Below are 5,461 nucleotides of genomic sequence, written 5' to 3'. Positions count from 1 at the left end.
CTTCCCCATTATTGTTTTATGTTAATACTGATTTCAGTTACGCGAACATAATCTTCTAAAACTTATCCAACCCTTAATGTTTTCCCTGAACTCGTGTTTCACAGAATAGGGAAGTATATTAACAATGTGGGTTGAAGTTAGTGCTGGTGGAATGTCCTTGACTAAGAATACTGTTGGCTAATGATTACATACAGCCCAAACATAACAGTCTCAGCTTGCTTTCTGTGTTACTTCCTGTTACCACTTTGGAAACATGCCTTTTCAATTGAAGTGCAGAGGAGGACATTAGAAGCAGAGGTTAGTGCCTTCAAAACGAAGGGGAGAAATCCTTGCATTTTTGTAGTGCCCTTCACCACTTCAGCATTATGAGCTTGGGCCAGCAAGTTTACCCACAGAACTCTCTTGCAGAGAGAGTATAAGATATATCAGTGAGCCATTGAACTCTGCACATAGTTCTGCTTTCACTCAATATCGCAAAGCGGGAAAGCAAAAACAAGAGAATTTGCATTTATATTGTGCAACTTATGACTGCAGGCGATCTAATTACTTTTATAATAACATGTTACTGTGACCATAAACACTGGATACCCTACAACAAATGATTCACCTTCCTCCACTGTCAGTTTGCCATCTGCAGTACTTGCCATCCAAGTGCTTCTGGAACACTCAGGAAATTCCTGTAAGCTTCCTCTCCCAGTGTTGAATGTTACCCCCCTTTTTTTGGGCATTTAGAGTTTAATTATTCTTCTCTATCCCATGAGTGACACAAGCTGATCATCAAAAATGATTTGTTTCAGGTTCCACCTGCTGGGATGCTGTAACTACACTAAAAGACTGTCAATAGTATGTTAGTGTAGTTACAGTCGAAGGACTCATGATGCCCTAACTTTGCACTAAAGGATTTCTATTTTCATTGAAACTCTGTAAATTGTGCTCTTTACACGGTATTATGAGTGTTAGAGATAATCTGTTAGACTACTCACAGAAGAACCCTTCTCATTGCATTAGGTATAATGCAATAAATAAACTGAAACTAAATTAAACTAAACTAAGTTCTACTTGTTCTGGGAAAGTTTATTTCCTCCCCTTTCCCTCCTGGTCAATTCTAATATTTCTCTCTTTTTTAGGTTAATTTATTAGTAATATATTAAGGTGTCTTGAGAGAGAGGGAGAAAACAAAATTGAGACAGAGAAGGAGAAGAGAAAGAGAGAGAGAGAGAGCATGCAGAGGACTTCAGGAAGAGATTAATGAGCAATTTTCATAAGCCTAGCACCAAAATTCTAGCTGCCTAATGCCTGGGATTACTTCCATGTTAGAGCTGGATGTTACTGGGATATCTCTCCATCTCCTCCTCACTGTTATCATCTCACTGTTGGCCATCTAGCCATTGTCTCCTGCAGTGACCACAGGCCTGGGAGTGAAGGGATATTCCCCTCAGCCTGGTTTCCACCAATTAACAATAACAAAGAGATGCTGGAGGAATTCATCTGGTCTTGTAGCATCCATAGAAAGTAAAGGTACACTGGCTGCAACTCCCACATCAAGGAAAGAATGGGAGAAGAGTGGAGGAGGAGAGGAAGAAAAAAATGAGTGAGAGAGACAGAAACTGAGACAGGGAAAGAGGGAGAAAAGTTGCATTAGCCACTTTATATAATAAGAAACATAGATTAGAACCAAAATATTTGCCCTTTGTACCTTGAATATCTTTTATTTTATTTTAGATCATGATCACTTACTTAATCATTCCTCATAAGTTCTTGGCCTTGTGATGAAGAAGGAATTTTCTCTACTGTGTTGTGGAAGGGGAAAACTCCAGGTGAGTCATTGAATGAACAGCCTGAAATTCTTCAATCTCTCTATTTTTCAATTAGCTCCTCCTCCCCCAGGAGCTCAGATCTAAATGATTCCTTTGGAACCTCACAGTCTACACATCTCTAATGGTGGCTCTCTGGTTCAATCCACGACTGATTCTCCAAGGCTGAGGCAATATTGCTTTGTCTTTCAGTTGGACTTTGATGCTGAGATCTTTCTTTTTCTCTGAGCTGGATATGGTCCAATCTTGAGGGAGATCAGGCAGTTGTCCATATGGCCTTGGCCAATTTTTTATCACTGGCATCACTATTTGTTTTTTTTTATTTTTTATTTTTATTGGCATCACTATTTGTTTTAGGAACCCAAGAATGCATTAAACTCCAGTGAATTGTGAACACAACTCAGGCCACCACACAAACTAACCCCCTTCCATCGACTGTATCTTTTATTTTAGACATACAGGACGGTAACAGCTTCTTTTGGCCCATGAGCCTGTGTTGTCCAATTACATGCAATTGGCCTACAACCCTCTGTACATTTTGGAGGGTGGGAGGGCACTGGAGCCCCCAGGGAAGACCCACATAAACATGAGGAGAATGTACAAACTCCTTATGGAGAGCGCAGGATTCGAACCCTAGGCCCGATAGCTGGTGCTGTAAAGATTTTGAGCTAACCACTACACTATCCATGCTGCCCTCACTCCTGTTGTCTCAAGAATGCTACAGATGTATTAAAGGACCCATCCCACTCTGGTCATACTCTCTTCTCCCACCTTCCATCAGATAGAAGATTTCTGTGCTTGAAAACATGAACATTCTGATTCAAGGAGAGTTCCTTTCCTGCTTTTATCAGAATCTTAAATGGACCTCAAGCTGGCAAAAAATGATGTCCTTGAACATTTCTCTATTTCATGCACAATTATTTTTTATTTTTCTCCATGGTTGATAAATATAGCAGGATCACCAGTGTTGTTGGTTACTAATGCACTATCTGCTTTAATTGCCTGAATAGCAGGCAAAGTAAAGGTTTTCACTGTGTACATAGTAACAGTAAAATTCAATTCAATTGTCTGGTCATTGTAACTTTGTTCTTTGTGGGATCTTGCTGTGCACAAATCCTGCATTTCTTACAACTGTAGCCCCATTTCATCGGCTGTGGATATACTCAGATCCTGAACCTCCTACAAAAGTTTCTGCTTTTATTTCTCTGTTTGAGATCCCTTTAAATCAAAATTTCTTGCAAATTTCTATAGGTGTACTGTGGAGAGCATTCTGACTGGTTACATCACTGTCTGGTCTGAAGGTGCCAATGCACAGGACAGGAAAAGGCCTTAGAGAGTTATGAACTTGGCCAGGGCCATCATGGGGATCAGTCTTCACTCCATCAAGGACATCTACAAGAGGTGGTATCTCAAGAAAGCAGCTTCTTTCCTCAAGGGCCCTCACCACCCAGGCCATGCCCTCTGCGCTCTGCTACCATCTGGACAGAGCTACAGGAGCCTGAAAACAAGCTCCCAACAGCACAAAAACATCATCTTCCCCTCCGCCATCAGAGTTCTGAATAGACAATAATCCATGGACACTACCTCTCACTTTGTCTTCTTTTTGCATAAATTTATTTATTTTTCAAATTTAATTTATGGCAATATTTGCACCACTAATGCTGATGCAAGACAACAAGTATCATGACATGTTCATGCCCTTGTCCTGCATAGGTATTGTTTCTCTGAATGTGTGTTATGTCTGATTGTACTTCTGCATGTTTTTCACTTGTCAGGAAGGCACAAGTGTGACCACACTTCCTGAGAAGACTGAAGCAGGCAAGGCCACCGGCCACCATTGTGTCAACCTTCTAAAGGAGCTCTATTGTCTGTGTCCTGTCCAGCTGCATCACAGTGTGGTACGGTTGCTGCAGAGAAATAGATCGGAGGTCAATCGACAGGAACCTAAGAGTGGCAGAGAGGTCGTGAGCCTCCCTCGCCCAACATCGATGTGATCAACCGGGATCGTTGTCAGAGGAGGGCGTGCAAAATCATTGATGACCCCCTTCTACCCTGCACACAGCATCTTCCAGCTGCTTCCATCGGGCAAGAGATACCGGAGTATCAGAGCCAGCATCAATACAAGCTGCGGAACAGCTTCTTCCTACTGGCAGCGAGAATGCTAAATGACCAAAAGAACTGCTCACACTAACCGTCCGAGATTCTCATTTGTGCAAAACAATATTTATTTATTTTTATAAATATAATGGTGTTGTGCATATATATTATTTGCCTGTATGTATGTTATGTCGGGTTGTGTGTCTGCATGTTTTTGCACCGAGGCCCGGATAAGTTTTGCCAGGTTGTACTTGCACAATCATTTGTCACTAAACTTGACTTGTCAATAAATCTGATTTGGTTTCTGAGTCTTTTGTTATCTATTTCGGAGGTTGTGAGCAATTGAAATCGCAAATGCATCCATTTAATTTTCCAAGGGCTCATTGCAAATCCTTTCTGTTAGTTTGTGGAAGAAATCCACATAATCATTTGTATGCCAGCTTCAAGGCTCTTGGTCACAAACTATTTTGTCTACATTGTTTCTGAGGATCTGGGACAGCCAAGCACTTTGCCTAATAATAAGTGTGATAGCATTTCAAAGACAACCCATTGACTGGAAGCTCTTTGGGGTGCGTGAAACATGATGGTCCAATCTAAATGTAAATTGATTTCCTTTTATGCAGGGAATAGCTATAGGAAAAGAAGCTCTATGCTAATTTGTGACAAATTAATTGCTTTCATGTTGCTCATTTTATCATTACGCTGTAATAAAACCACAAACATTGCAATATGGACGGGAATTGACAATAACGTGAGATATTCCATCAGCAAATCATCTCAGGCTACACCTGCGAGAAGCTGGCATCATAGAGTGATTGACAGGATGCAAGAGGTAGCTTCCTTTGCCTTTCCTAGTTCATGATAGAAAGATCAATTTATTGATACCACCCACCGCCCCCCGCCCCCATTGAGAGGGAGAAGTCTCTACAGGCCGGTGATTCTGCCAGCGGGCTAGCGAGGGGCTCAGTGGCTGACAGACCCACATGGGCTGCGGGATACTGGAGACTGGCTCGTGGGAACCAGGTATCGGAACTGGGTTTTGAGAGGGTGCTGAGGGCAAGAAAAGTTCCTGAATGGCTTCAGGTGCTGATGGCTTCCTGATCATATCTGGAGCCTTTGAGGCAGACTAAAGGAAATTTTGTGTAATTTTACAATACAATTAAAGAATCTTGAATCTTAAACATGCAGAAGGCAAGATGTCAATAACAAGCTGGATTTGATGGACAATATCCAACAGGGGTGTGGTAAGCATCATCGAGGGTCAGAGGTGTTGGGTTGCTGTGGGTATCATAGATTTCCTGCAGCAAGATGATCACCACCAAGGCCCTCATGCGTGACTGCAATAGCTTGGGAGCTGAGGTCTGCAAGTGCAGAGAGATGCAGATCATGCAGCACTGCCAACCGGTGAAGCGCAGCCTCTGTACCAGTTGAAGTTTATTGTCCCATGTACCATGATGTGGCGAGTATGACAGAAAAGCAGCAGAGCAGAGCTGAGTCACAGAGAAGAACCAGCTGGTACGGAGCCAAGACAGCAGAATTTTATTATTTTG

General features: G+C 42.1%; 1 long non-coding RNA gene across 1 annotated transcript; it reads left to right on the top strand.

The window, feature by feature from the left end:
* Window positions 1-241: 241 nt before the first annotated feature.
* On the top strand, window positions 242-4,180 carry LOC138741868 (uncharacterized). Its single transcript, XR_011343830.1, has 3 exons — window positions 242-297; window positions 1,723-1,817; window positions 3,590-4,180. It is a non-coding gene; the product is annotated as an uncharacterized lncRNA (long non-coding RNA).
* The last annotated feature ends 1,281 nt before the right edge of the window (window positions 4,181-5,461 follow it).

Source organism: Narcine bancroftii, chromosome 8 (genome assembly GCF_036971445.1).
Source record: "Narcine bancroftii isolate sNarBan1 chromosome 8, sNarBan1.hap1, whole genome shotgun sequence".
NCBI classification, from domain to species: domain Eukaryota; kingdom Metazoa; phylum Chordata; class Chondrichthyes; order Torpediniformes; family Narcinidae; genus Narcine; species Narcine bancroftii.
This window is presented reverse-complemented; position numbering and strand designations above follow the sequence as displayed.